Source organism: Malus domestica, chromosome 06 (assembly GCF_042453785.1).
Source record: "Malus domestica chromosome 06, GDT2T_hap1".
NCBI classification, from domain to species: Eukaryota; Viridiplantae; Streptophyta; class Magnoliopsida; order Rosales; family Rosaceae; genus Malus; species Malus domestica.
Window position 1 is genome coordinate 31,833,601 of NC_091666.1, and position 15,498 is coordinate 31,849,098.

The 15,498-nt window shown below is 35.3% G+C and overlaps 2 long non-coding RNA genes across 3 annotated transcripts; both read left to right on the forward strand.

Annotated features, from left to right (window-relative positions):
- Positions 1-5,029: 5,029 nt before the first annotated feature.
- Positions 5,030-9,785, forward strand: LOC114825503 (uncharacterized). Its single transcript, XR_011581828.1, has 5 exons — positions 5,030-5,295; positions 7,222-7,313; positions 7,667-7,858; positions 9,222-9,319; positions 9,563-9,785. It is a non-coding gene; the product is annotated as an uncharacterized lncRNA (long non-coding RNA).
- Positions 9,786-13,785: 4,000 nt separating this feature from the next.
- Positions 13,786-15,199, forward strand: LOC139196722 (uncharacterized). Of its 2 annotated transcripts, none has more exons than XR_011581829.1 (3): positions 13,786-14,050; positions 14,158-14,360; positions 14,924-15,199. It is a non-coding gene; the product is annotated as an uncharacterized lncRNA (long non-coding RNA). The 2 variants fall into 2 exon arrangements; XR_011581830.1 differs by having other exon boundaries at positions 13,789-14,050; positions 14,158-14,355.
- Positions 15,200-15,498: the final 299 nt, after the last annotated feature.

Consider the following 15,498-nt stretch of genomic DNA (forward strand, 5'->3'; position numbering starts at 1 on the left):
CACCCTCCCTCCAATCCCTAACCCTAACATTAATCTGGTATAAAAAAATTATTAAAAAAAAATTAAAATCTGGAATTGCAAGTCGTCGGACTTGATGGGTCCTCAAGGGGCCTTCGATCTCCGCCATAACCCCCGTGTCAACGACGCTCGACCTCATCCCAGTGGCTTCGGAGGGAGGGGTGAGAGGGCTCCGTGTGGACTGCAGAGGAGAGAAGGGAGGGAGAAGGAGGGGAATGGGTGGGTGTGCGGGGATGATGGGTGCATGGAAGAGAGGGGAGGGAGAAGGAGGGAGGGTGTCGGGATGGGTGAAAGCCCAGATTTTGTTTTTGTTTTTTTTTTGTTTGAAATTTTTAAATCCTGAAGATAAGAAAGAAGAAGAAGAAGAACAGAAGAAAGAAAAGGAAAAAAAAATTGAATCTGGGAAGAAGAAGAAGAAAAATCTGGGGAGGGTGCGGGTTGCAGGGAAGAAGAAGGGGATTATGGTTTTTTTTTTTTTTTTTAATATAAATATTTTTAATATTTTTTTTAATGACACATGGCGCCCAATCATTGTCCACATGGGCGCCACGTCATCACTTAATGGGAGAACTAACAGTTTGACTAACGGATGTATGAAATTGTCCCAAAATTAACACTTTCGGTATGACTCTGGGATGAAAAAAAATTGATGTACTAAATGTTGAAAACCACGAAACATGAGGGTAGTAAACAGTCTTTTGCCCTTTTCTTTTTGTGTATTTATGTTTTTCTTTAATTATCTTTGTCAGTGCTTATTTTTAACAAGTTGAGTTTTGGTTTTGAACAATTGAATGAGTAGAATGAATGACTAGGAGTATGAAGGATTTTGATAGGTTTAGGGAAACAAAAGCTAAGAAACTGCAAGCTGCTTAGTTAACTTGATCCAATTTAGGGATAGATTGATGTGTGCTAAAAAATGATTTCATTTCTCACCAAATTGGGAGGAGGAAGCTAGAATGTTAGAGATTTAGAGAAAAAGCTAGTTTATAGTTTTGTCAAACCACTATTCTATTACATGGTTAGTAATCATTTTAGGTGTAGTCTCTACCCTTTACGATTTTGAATACGTGGTCTCATCATATAGGTCCTTAAACAATAATTTTAAGGCAGGAGTGGAAGAGATATACAAGAAGTTAAAACTGTGGAACATAGGAAGAAAAAAAAAAAAAAAAACCTTTGTGCTACGGTTGTACCTCCGTTACGTAAAGTTTTTTTTTTTTCCTTTTGCTTTTCTATTGGGGTTCTTGCATTGCCTTTTTCTTTTGTGGTATCCACTTGTGTAAATGTTTTAAATTGACGATCGAATTAGTTTCTTGTATTCATTTAAGATACAAGAGTGTAGCTGTAAAAAATCATCAAAATCGGAGTTAAAATAACCGTTAACTCGTGATTTTTTCTTTTATAACCATTGAAAAGTTTTGTCCCGTTACTTGATCTCTAAAGGTTTATTTTTTGCCATTTTTGGCGTATGCGATCTCAAAGTATATACAAACAAGTTTGAAAGTTGGATTGTTGAAACTAGTTTTGTACAATGTATATCCCATTAAAACAATAGATTCCCTAACACTTATATTTTATTTATACTTTCATAAAGTATAACATAAGATTTTGTGGTATCCACTTGTGTAAATGTTTTAAATTGATGATCGAATTAGTTCCTTGTATTCATATAGAATCCAGGAGTGTAGCTATAAAAAATAATCAAAATTAGAGTTAAAATAACCATTAAATCTTGATTTTTTCGTTTATAACCGTCGAAAAGTTTTGTCCCGTTACCTGATCTCTGAAGGTTTGTTTTTTGCCATTTTTGGCGTATGCGATCTCAAAGCATATACAAACAAATTTGACGGTTGGATCGTTGAAACTAGTTTCGTACAATGTGTATCCCATTAAAACGATAGATTCTCTAACACTTATATTTTATTTATACTTTCATCAAGTATAACATAAGATTTTGTGGTATCCACCTGGGTAAATGTTTTAAATTGACGATCGAACTAGTTCCTTGTATTCATATAGGATTCAGGAGTGCAGCTGTAAAAAATCATCAAAATCGGAGTTAAAATAACCGTTAAATCATGATTTTTTCGTTTATAACCGTTGAAAAGATTTGTCCCGTTACTTCATCTCTGAAGGTTTGTTTTTTACCATTTTTGGCGTATGCGATCTTGAAGCATATACAAACAAGTTTGACGGTTGGATTGTTGAAACTTGTTTTGTATAATGTGTATCCCATTAAAACAATAGATTCCCTAACACTTATATTTTATTTATACTTTCATCAAGTATAACATAAGATTTTGTGGTATCCACTTGTGTAAATATTTTAAATTGAGGATCGAATTAGTTCCTTGTATTCATATAGGATCCAAAAGTGTAGTTGTAAAAAATCATCAAAATCGGAGTTAAAATAACCGTTAAATTGTGATTTTTTCGTCTATAACCGTCGAAAAGATTTGTCCCATTACTTGATCTCTGAAGGTTTTTTTTTTCCATTTTGGCGTATACGATCTTGAAGCATATACAAACAAGTTTGACGGTTGGATCGTTGAAACTTGTTTTGTATAATACGTATCCCATTAAAACAATAGATTCCCTAACACTTATATTTTATTTAAGCTTTCATCAAGTATAACATAAGATTTTGTGGTATCCACTTGTGTAAATGTTTTAAATTGAGGATCGAATCAGTTCCTTGTATTCATATAGGATCCAAGAGTGTAGTTGTAAAAAATCATCGAAATCGAAGTTAAAATAACCGTTAAATCATGATTTTTTTGTTTATAACCGTTGAAAAGATTTGTCCCGTTACTTCATCTCTGAAGGTTTGTTTTTTGCCATTTTTGGCGTACGTGATCTTGAAGCATATACAAACAAGTTTGATGATTGGATCGTTGAAACTTGTTTTGTATAATGTATATCCCATTAAAACAATAGATTCCCTAACACTTACATTTTATTTATACTTTCATCAAGTATAACATAAGATTTTGTGGTATCCACTTGTGTAAATGTTTTAAATTGACGATCGAATCAGTTCCTTGTATTCATATAGGATCCAAGAGTGTAGTTGTAAAAAATCATCAAAATCGAAGTTAAAATAACCGTTAAATCGTGATTTTTTCGTTTATAACCGTCGAAAAGATTTGTCCCGTTACTTGATCTCTAAAGGTTTTTCCATTTTTGGCGTATGCGATCTTGAAGCATATACAAACAAGTTTGATGGTTGGATCGTTGAAACTTGTTTTGTATAATGCGTATCTCATTAAAACAATAGATTCCCTAACACTTATATTTTATTTGTACTTTCATCAAGTATAATATAAGATTTTGTGGTATCCACTTATGTAAATGTTTTAAATTGAGGATCGAATCAGTTCCTTGTATTCATATAGGATCCAAGAGTGTAGTTGTAAAAAATCATCAAAATCGGAGTTAAAATAACTGTTAAATCGTGATTTTTTTGTTTATAACCATCGAAAAGATTTGTCCCGTTACTTCATAGGTTTTTTTTTTTTTGCCATTTTTGGCGTATGCGATCTTGAAGCATATACAAACAAGTTTGACGGTTGGATCGTTGAAACTTGTTTTGTATAATGCGTATCCCATTAAAACAATAGATTCCCTAACACTTATATTTTATTTATACTTTCATCAAGTACAACATAAGATTTTGTGGTATCCACTTGTGTAAATGTTTTAAATTGACGATCGAATCAGTTCCTTGTATTCATATAGGATCCAAAAGTGTAGTTGTAAAAAATCATCAAAATCGGAGTTAAAATAACTGTTAAATCTTGATTTTTTTGTTTATAACCATCGAAAAGATTTGTCCCGTTACTTCATCTCTGAAGGTTTGTTTTTTGCCATTTTTGGCGTATGCGATCTTGAAGCATATACAAACAAGTGTGACGGTTGGATCGTTGAAACTTGTTTTGTATAATGCATATCCCATTAAAACAATAGATTCCCTACTACTTGTATTTTATTTATACTTTCATCAAGTATAACATAAGATTTTGTGGTATCAACTTGTGTAAATGTTTTAAATTGACGATCGAATCAGTTCCTTGTATTCATATAGGATCCAAAAGTGTAGTTGTAAAAAATCATCAAAATCGGAGTTAAAATAACCGTTAAATCGTGATTTTTTTGTTTATAACCGTCGAAAAGATTTGTCCCGTTCTTGATCTCTGAAGGTTTTTTTTTTTCCATTTTTGGCGTATGCGATCTTGAATCATATACAAACAAGGTTGACGGTTGGATCGGTGAAACTTGTTTTGTATAATGCGTATCCCATTAAAACAATAGATTCCCTAACACTTATATTTTATTTATACTTTCATCAAGTATAACATAAGATTTTGTGGTATCAACTTGTGTAAATGTTTTAAATTGACGATCGAATTAGTTCCTTGTATTCGTATAAGATCCAAGAGTGTAGTTGTAAAAAATTATCAAAATCGGAGTTAAAATAACCGTTAAATCTTGATTTTTTCGTTTATAGCCGTCGAAAAGATTTGTCTCGTTACTATCACTCTGAAGGTTTGTTTTTTTGCCATTTTTGGTGTATGGAATCTTGAAGTATATACAAACAAGTTTGACGGTTAGATCATTTAAATTAGTTACGTACAATGTGGTATCGCATCAAGTTCAATGGTATATATATTTATCAAGTAGATTTAAATTTATTTATTTTTTACGTATAATACTTAAGAAATTGAATGATATGTATATTTATTAAGTAGCTACCAATTTATTAATCAGGTTTTTGTTAAAAAATATATTATTATGGGTTTTATGTAAAAATAATTAAATTTAAAATGAGTAAAGTCACATTTTCAGTCATTTTTATAATAATTTTTTTAAATAAAAAATACCTTGCGCGACGTCTTTATGCTGTCGTCGCGCAAAAACACTTTGCGCGATGTCGAATGGTATACCTACGTCGCGCTAGTTTTGAATATTTTGGTGCAAGTGTAAAAAATAAGCGCCAGTTTTGATAATTTTGGACAAAATCTTCCAAGACCCATTCGCTCTTCACGCCCTCCTCCTCTTCCCAGACCCCTTCTCTCTCTCTCTCTCTCACTCGGTCTCTCTCTTCCATAGCCTTCCTCCTCTTCGCTCATCACACCCTCTCTCCCGTAGGCTTCCTCCTCTTCGCTCGAACCCCAAATTGCCCCAATCTCGAACCCACTGTCGGTTGTCTCTCTCCCTTTCGTTCTAAACGACAGGCAGCCACCACCCCCTTTGTCATGCACCTCTCTCTCCTTGAAAGTAAGTCTAATTACAAATTATGGAATTGTGAAATTAAGGATTTTGATTGTGAATTGAGATGAATTTTAGAATTTAGGGTTTTAATTTGGGATAAATTACTAGGGCATGGGATGGATTTCAGGGTTTAAAAAATTGTGAATGGGAATTAAGGTTTTAATTTTGAAATGGGGATTGAATCATGTTTTTATTTGGGATAAATTATTAGGAAATGGGCTGAATTTTAAGGTTTAAGAATTACTCTCTATGTATGTGTTTGGATCAAAACTTAAACTTTGGGCTCGGGGGAAGTTGGCCCAAAGAGCAGCCTAAAAGGAAGAAACCCAGCCAAAGTCTAGAAGACAGGAGAAGCCCGTTTCTGACTAGGTGCAGATCATTTGCACCACTTGCTCACATACCCAAGGGCCAAGTGGTATAGACCAGCCAACTAATCAGCCCAAAAAGTACTTTTAAATGGCAGTACAAGTAAATAGCTAGTGAGTCACTATCTTTCAAACTGCATTCGGGCAAGATTATTGCTACATGAGGCCAAGCCAAGGCGTCTATAAAAGGAGAAAGAGAAGTCAGAATCAAGGACACTCAAACAAATAAACAAAAGCACAAACTCTGCTCAAAGCCAGATTTGCCTTCAAAATGAAGCTATAGTCAGCCCAAGCCTTCATCCATTTCGGGATAAAACCCTTTGTAATAGCTCTGCTACCCTGTTCAACGCCTGCTGTAGTATCGATTTTCTTTCTGCAAACTCATTTCCCAACCCCTTTTCTAAACCTTCAAACCTTATGTTAACCCACAAAGATAGGAAATTGCAAGACGATCAGCCTTGCCCGACAAGGTTAAACCTTGTCCGACCTTCTTTGCTTTTGTCTTTTCATTCATTAACCTAGCAATATGTTGTATACTTCAAGTTGTATCCAAGTTATTTCTAGTAATATGGCTATTAAAAGACTCTCTCAGCACTTGAATCCCATTTGAATATGTCTTCATAGTTCAAGCCAGATCTAAGTTCTAAGCCCTCGGGCATATAAGATTTGATTAAGGCATAAAAAAGAACCTGATGTGGACTTAACCCATCCACGACAAGCTTTGATAAACAAGAAGTCCGAAGTTACTTGGGGCGCAAGTAATCGACCTGCCACTTGATTTTATTTCTGTTATATTATGATGACCATATAATGTTCGAGTACATGATGAATTCTGATGGGAAGCCTCAAGGCCTATTCAAGGCCCCACAAAGGCACCTATTTGGATTCATCCTATTTCTCGGGCAAGAACGTTCGAGTACGGGATGAGTTCTGATGGGAAGCCTCAAGGCCTATTCAAGGCCCCACAAAGGCACCTATTTGGATTCATCCTATTTCTCGGGCAAGAACATTGAGTACGGAAGGGGTTCTGATGGGAAGCCTCAAGGCCTATTCAAGGCCCCACAAAGGCACCTATTTGGATTCATTCTGCTCTTTGAGCTCAGGTGATCAGAAATATGATAGTTATAAGACTTATATAATCAACAAAAGGAACCTTATGTGTTTGAGTACTAAGTTAGTTATTTATGGGAAGCCTCAAGGCCTACACCTAAGGCCCCACAAAGGCACCTGTCAATGACTAACATAGTCTCTCAAATATATATAATTAAAACTTAAACATCCGTTCTACATCTACCATGCTGAAGATGGTAGTGGCACGCCTGAGCAATTCAAAGTTAATCTTGATCGTGAGCCTCAAGGCCTACATTCAAGGCCCCACAAAGGCACATTTCAAAGTTAACTCTGTCCTTCTCTTTCAGCCTTGCCCGACAGGCCCGCCAGTAAAGCAGAAGCCTGACAGAAAACATCAACCGGTGCCAACCTCTCGGGGAGCTGTGTGCTCGTCGGCCAGGAAGCATTCCCCACGGAAATTCCCGCCACGAACAGTATGTTAATAGTTGTTGTTCAGTTTAAGAGACTGGAATCATTGTAGCCGTTTAAGGCCAAAAGTTGGGGTTAGTTTGTGCTTACTATGGATTGAAGAAACCTCCTTATATTCTTGTAAGTAGACTAGTTTCTCCTTAAACCAATTTTAAGGACATGAAATCGGGTTGGCCAAGTCAGCTTCAAGTGTCACATTAGGTGCACCAAGAGAAGTTTTGCGGTTTCTTATTACCTGATTGGATTTGCAAGATACTTTAGTAATTTGATTGTTTGGTTTCTGAAGTTCGTGTGGTGTAGCATTTGATTCTATGAAGTTATCCATCTCGTGTTGTAAATCTTATTGTGTAGAGATTACTATTCTGTTTTGAGCTGCTTATTCTTGTCACGTGATGATACATACATGTAATTATATTATGCTTGCAATATGCATATGATCTTCCTTGACTGAAATGTAATGTTTCTGTTTACAGGATGCTTTGGAGCCGTATATGAGTCAGAGAACATTGGAAGTTCATTGGGAAGGCCATCATCGAAACTATGTTGAAGGTCTGAACAAACAACTGGAGAAGAGTGACGTACTATATGGCTACATTTTTTATGAACTTGTCAAAGCAACATATAATAATGGGAATCCTTTACCTGAATTTAACAACGCTGCTCAGGTATCTACAAAATCATTAGCTAATTTGTATACTTTTCTTGACTGGATCATTTTTAAATGGTATCAATGAGCTTGCATAGGGGTCACTGATCAAAGATATGAAACGTTTAGCTACAGGCTGTTATTTGCTTAGTTGACTTTCTTAAATGTACTACCACCGGACAATATTTGATATAATCGTGTAGCCTGTAGCAAAACTGATTCTTAAGCTTGTTCAAATTTTTACTTTTCCTGATAGGTTGTTCCTAAAGGTTTAGTGCAGTTTCGGACTGATTTAAGACTCGCTAACTTGAAGTCCAGTCTTGGTCATAGCATGAAAAAAACGTTGCAAACGGGTGACATGTTGCGTAAAGTGATTTGCAACAAGGAAAGTTTTCATTTTCCTTGTTTTCATTTTCATTTTCACCTAATGTGCTTACTATTAACAAAACTTGCAGATATCAAAGTATTGAAAACTACTTAGAGTTGTTACAGCATCATCATCTGGCCTGAGACACTGATATTTCTCATAAGTAGAGTAATATCGGGTTTTCATTTTCTTGAGATCTAAAAGCTAACTGAAATAGCTGTCATGATGGATACAGAGGAATTTGGTTTGTATTTATAATTTCTGTCCTGGATTATGTTAGGTTGATTATGTGTGGGTTATCATTGCTTCGAGAAGATTGTGTTAATAGTTGTAAAATCGTGAGCATAGTACAATGATATCTGCACTGTATGGATAGGAAAATTTATAGAAGGAATGAGGGTTCTAGATATCATTAGAAGGCCCTTACAGATTCTTTGTGACAATACTGCTATAGTTTTCTATTCTAAGAACAACAAGAGGTCTTCAGGAACCAAGCACATGCATATCAAGCACAGATTGGTCAGGGAAAAGGTCAAGACATTGACATTGGTTCATTATTTATGGAATTAATTTCGAGCTTTGATATGCTGAGTTAGTGGGAGTATGAAATGGTTATAGTTCGAGTTAAATAAGTAAGCTAGTGTTCTCACAGAACCTTGAGTTATAGTTTGTTTCTAAATGGTTTGAATTCATGCATATGTCTTCATTGTTAGTCGTTTTCGTCTAGTTTTAATTACATGTCTTGTTTGGTGAATATATCTATATCTGCACTTGATGAAATTACAGTTAACCATCTTAGTAAAAGGTTCCTCTTTTAAATTGCACTTGTAATTACCATACCAAAATCTTACAGTGGAATCTCGACATAAAAAACTGAGATAAGTTGATTATCCCCAAGCCCCAAACGCCCTCCCCACCCCCGCTGTCTCTTTTGCGCTCCTTTGGCTCCTTTTTGGTCGTTTTGTCTCTTCATACTTGGGTCATGTATTCATAAATTTATGGTACACTGTTGTAGGTGAATACACACCTCACGCTCCGCCCAATATTACTTACTAGGCATGGAGAGAGTAAGGATAATGTTAGAGGCAGAATTGGAGAAGACAATCCTTTGAGGTTTGCCTTTGCTGTTGATTATCTAGATTAACAATACTGGTTTATTCATGCTAAAATATGCAAAGTATAGTAACCGCTCAAACTTATCTGATCCTCAATTCTTTTCTCCTTTGTTTACACTGAAGTATGCTGCTATTCATGTTTCTATTTGCTAACATACAATGGTGTTGCTCCCACCACAGTTTCATTTCAGTCTATTATACAATTTGGTTTTGCCTCATTATAAGACTTGTTCCTTTGAAGGAGGAAGTGACAACCCTAAGGAGTCAGCTTGCGGTCCATGGCGAGGAGATGAAGGCCTATGTCGGGCATGTGAGAGATCTTGTATGAGCCATACAGATGTTCGGCCTCCAAATCTTGCTAACAGTACCTGATCTTGCTACACCTTCGACCTTCGAGCCATTTTACTCTGTCGATACTCAGTAGCCACTCCACTTAGAAGACTACTTGTAGTTTTTTCTTTTTTTGGTTAATTAATTATTGTTTAGAATTTAATTACAATATTATTAAAAATTAAAAAAAAAATTGACCAAAACAAAAAAAGGGTTCTCTTGCGTGACGTAGGTTGCATCGCGCAAAATGACTTTGCACGACGAAGGGTTACATGCGTCGCGCAAAGACATTTTGCGCGCGACGAAGGGTTACATGCGTTGCGCAAAATGACTTTGCGCGACGAAGGATTACATGCATCGCGCAAAGCCTTTTGTCACTGCCTTGCCGCGACGGTTTGCGTGCGACGAAGGTGCGTTGGGCAAAGTTTTGCGCGATGTTTTTTGACTTTACGCGACGAAGGACCTGCGTCGCGCAAAGTGTTTTTTTACTAGTGAATTGCATGCACGATGTCCTCGTACAATGATACATAATACTATTTGATCTCTGATCTCGCCATCGGGATTATTCAGGACTGGCACTTAGCTATGCTACTGGCCTGTTAAAAGCTTAAAATTGAAAGTACTCCACAGCAGCTAGATTGTGTTAGTGTGCTCTGATCCTGTTGATTAAGAAGAGTTCCCTTGGCACTGAAAACTTGGAGATTTGAGATCATGAATCACGATATATAATTATATATGCTGCTGTGTCTGCGTGCTAGCTTAGTCAGGACATTACTAGAATTTCTTCAACCCGACCCCACTTATTTCTCATCTCATTTGCAAATGATTAATATTTCTCTGTTATGAGTTATCACCCAAAGTGGCTCAGGAATTCATCATCAAAGTTACAGATTGTGATAGCACACCTTTGCTACAGTGTTACACTATTACTAGTCTCTCATCCATCAAACCAAAGTGGAAATCAATGTGGTAACACGTACGTTTGATCAAACTTGGAGTTAAGTTAACATGTACGTTTGATCAAACTTGGAGTTAAGTCGCAACAATACTTGTACGAAAAATAAAGATGATGTGGAAAAAACTTGCAAAGTTGGCCAGGTCTGATACAGAGAACTTATGGTTCACAATGCATGCTTCTTCAATGTTGACAAACTTCTTAAATACGCTAGACAGCGTTTTAATTCATTGTTGGGAACAAAATTCTATCAATACGCTAGACAGCGTTTTAATTCATTGTTGGGAACAAAATTCTATCACATGGTCATCAATTTATGGGTTGTTTTGATTACCATTTTATTTTTAGCTATCAGTTTTGTTTAGTGACTATTTTCAGTTAAAAAAATGAAAACAAATAACTAAAATCTGAAAATTATTACTTGAAAGTTTTCAAAATTTTGTGGGAATAATTTTCAAATTTTTAAGAAAAATTAAAAACTGAAATGGCTATCAAATGTACATTAAAATTTCCATATAGATAGCCTGTCCTTAGTCCTTCCTCATCAACATCAAGTACCCTCTCAATCGTTGATGGTCTTTCCAAAATTAAGCTAAACGTCCACATTGGTATGGCTGTGTATGCATTGGTTTTAAACAGTCATAAAACAGGGGTATGGACATATTTATCCAGAAATTAACACTTTGGTAAGAAATTAAAAAAGGTGTGGGTGTTGATGTCATTTGTGGTTCAACATTAATGGGTTTATAGATGCAGTAGCAACATCTTGGCTCATGGTGCATGTTAAAAGGGAATTTGAGGTCGTAGATTCCAAGATTTTTATGTTAAAAGGGAATTTGATGTCGTAGAATATCGAAAATTTCCATGAAAAAAGACTAGATGCATGCAAAATAAATAGTATCTTTGACGCATATAGAATATCTTTGACAATTTTTTGACTTGATAGTTTAGCTAGCATTGGTTTTCACGTTGAGTAATGCATGTGAGTGTCATTCCTATTAGAGAGATAGTACAAATAGATAGTAAGAGTAACATTTTTGTTTCATATTGTATTTGGCTAAATTATGTCTTTTTTGGTACAATGAATACCTCGCTCTTTGATTAGTGTATTGGTTGCCTTAGGGTGGATATTCATGCAATTAACTATATTTCCCCTTAGATTCTTCTTATGGTAATTATATACGAGAGATACGAAACCAAATTAAACATAAAATAAGCAGAAAGAAGAGAGGTGGGGGGGGGTGGTTTTGTGTGGGGACACAGAGAGTTCACATTTCACTCATTTCTGAGCTGGTTTAATGATATACATTGTGTACCATTTAACTCATTTCTGAGCTGGTAATGATATTCTAACATTACTTATTAAAATCACAAAAAAAAAAAAAAAACACAAGAAACAAAAAAACAAACAAACAAACAAACAAACGTCTAGCAAAATACATTATTTGTCTCCAAGGAAAAATTAAACGGGTAAGAAGCCAAGAATTTCCGTAGTATTGTTTATGTAAGGTGTCCATATAATTGAAACACGTACGCTTTAAGTATAGTAGTACTATAAGTTGGATTGTTGGAATCTAAAGATATTATTTATTGTTGTTCAACCTATCCACACTACCAACTGTACGTACCTGTCATTAGTCCATGTGGGATTGTATGATTGGTTAAGTAGTTATGTTTGTTAAAAGGATTGAGTTAGTTAGTGTAAAGTTGTTAGGAAGGGTAATTGAGTCATTTGCACTATAGATTAGTTGCTACAAAAGGTTGTTGAAAAAGTCATTTGCACCATATACACTATTACTTTATATAGTGTACATAGTCCTAATAGGAAACACTCATTGTAAGCTTATTCGAAGCCCTTATATATTTATTAGTTAATTAGCTTAATCTAGCTGTATAACGGTACCAAACAGTTCTTTTTCTTCACCATGAGTACAATCGTTTACAGTTTGGTTCAGGTAAGATAGTGTAAATTAGCATTTAGTTTGGTTTAAATTGGTTCCATCTCCTAAATTTATTAGTGTTGGAAAACTAGTTATCTATTTTATTGTTTGGGTATGAGCCTAACTCATATGAAATAGAGCTTATTAGTTTTTGTCTCTATAAATATAGCTTATAGTTTAGTATGAGAAAGAAGTCCATCAAGTTGTAGTTTCTTTGTTTTATGTAGCCTTCTTGACAATTATGTAGTTCTTTCTTTAATAAAGTATTATATTCCAATAGTTTGTATTCTGGTTTCAATAATTTTAATAGAATACAAAATAATTAGGTTTGGTTACCTCTAAGAACCAAACCAAATCTACTCGAGTTGCATATATATGCACCTCATTAGCTGTAAGCACATTGCTGAATTCATTGTATTATAGTAGATTAACCCATACTTTGAGTTTAAGGGGCATATATACATATTCCACGTCACCCAATTTTATTATATAAGTATTAGGCTTAAAAACCCACCACATATAAGGAGCACATGAGAATGTGAAAAGTTGCTCGACATCGAAAATTTATCAAACCTTCTAGTTAATTAGTTTTATAATAGATAGAAATCTCAACTCTTTCAAAATCACCCTTCGACGGCCTGTTGGTATATGGATTCGATCGAACTAAACTTAAGGAAATAAAACATGCATCTTTAGACTTTAGGCATCATGAATCGGGAATATGGAGTTGGCAAAGTAAATATGAAGGGACATTGTGGGACCTAGACTGATCTTGGCTTGCGCCCAGTTTAGTTTTGTCGTCCTTTGCCATAAATCCATTGATGAAGATCTGAGATTCTTCAACCCCCTCCTTCCCAACCAAAACAAAAAGGAAAGGTCACGATCGATTCTATTTCATATATTTATTTATCGTCGTTGTAGAAGGTTGGTTTGAACCAACCTATTAGTTACTATCAAGAGTGATAACGTACTGCTGTGGAAGAAGAATCTAGAGTGAGAAGTGAAAGAAGAGAAAAGTGAACTCTGTATACTTTGTATTATATATTTGAACATCATCAACTTGTTCTTCAATAGTATTCAAAAGGCACATATCAAACAAGTGTTGGATTTATTCAATATGAGTAAACCATAAATGGTTTACTATATGTAATAGGAATTAATGTATAAGTTGGAAATCAGTAAAGTTATGATTTGATTCTCACGTATCAACCATACATTACATTCTAAGTATGTTTTCATTAAGTCCTATTAATAATATATGATTATGATACTTTACTTGACAACCAAGAAGCAAAGTTTTTAGCTTTCCCTTATGGACGAAATCTAAAGCTTTTGGCTGGTATATAAACACCGATCCCTGCAAATTCCCTAGACACAACAACTAAGGCTTCCCATAGAGCATTGTAATCAAGCTAGGAGTTCGCGGAAGACTTGGTGTTTTGTCATTCTCGATCGGTTCTTCACAAGATCATTGTTTCCATGGCTGCAGCTGCACCTTCTTCAGGTAAGAGTTTTATATTTGTTCTTGTCAATTACTCAGCAAGTGTTTTGATCATATAAACACTATGGCTAACAACAAGAACATCCCTATTTCACGAACAAATGGATTAGAGCTTAAGGCCAAGTCAGAAAGGTTATCACGTTGAAGTAAAGGTGGTTCAGATAAGAACACATGCATGAAGGTCGCGCAACATCTGTATGATCCAATAAACTTTAGAAGCAATGTTCGGCAAATGAAGTTGTTAAACGCCGAAGAATTCATACACTGACACGCATGGTTCATCGAAAACGCTGTCTGGTACGATGAAGGTGAGGTATTGAACTTCTTCCACTAAGCTCCTTTAAAGTGTACAGAGTTTGGTCAAACAACTCCTCCATTTTTTAATAAATTACATATATATGAGGTGTATTACATATCCATGCAAGCTTTGGAAAGAAAATCCCATGTATGCCTACCTTGATTAGGGAAAATGTCCCCATTTGATGCATAAGAAACCTGAATTTTTAGAAATAGTTACATATGGCCATGTCTTTCATAACAAAAACAACACCCAAATCATCTATTACACTTTAAACCAAGGACATATATAGAAGATCCTATTAATATAATGTTAACAACATATAATAACAATATAACCACATCAGCAACAGGTTGTTTAAGAAAGAGACATATGGGTCAGTTTGAGAAACTGTTAAACCGAGAGTAAATTTGATTTTCCATGCTTTTAGTGTAGAGTTATCAAAGAGACGAGCTTAATGTCTACTTCCAACAATATCGATATTGTCCCTAATTTGGTAATTACCAATTGCACCATCCGTCAGATATGAGGTTTTATATATTTAAACTCTTATGTTCTCAAATGAACGGTTGATGTAGGATATTTCAACACGCCCTCACGTGGGACCCAATTAGTGGGTTACACGTGGGAGATCCACACATCGACAACCACATGGAGCCTAGGGAACTCACCCTACACGCAGGGCCAAGGGACCCACCATCATCGCAAGGGGCCAAGGGGACCCACCCATCACGTGGCAGTATGGGCCTGCTCGCTTACTCTAATTCTATGTTGAAAATATGTGAATTATGAGAGAATTTCTCCTGTATTGATTGGTCAATAATATTACAAGATGTAGAGCTATATTTATACAATCTATAATGATCTATTCTAGGTGCAGCTATATACAACAATTACAATCAATCTTCATAGCTAATTGATACGTTGCTACAATCAAGCAATCTTGCTTTCTTTCCGTTAATACTTAGTGCTTGTGTCAACCCATATATTTAAAAATTTCAACAATTTACGGATAAATTCCAGATGAGCAAAATCTTCAAAACCCTAGTCTAACTAGTACAAATCATACGTGGTCATGGTAAACGAAATAAAGGACTTAATATTAGGCCATACATACCATCAATATAAGAGAGATTGTGTTCAGATTCGGACC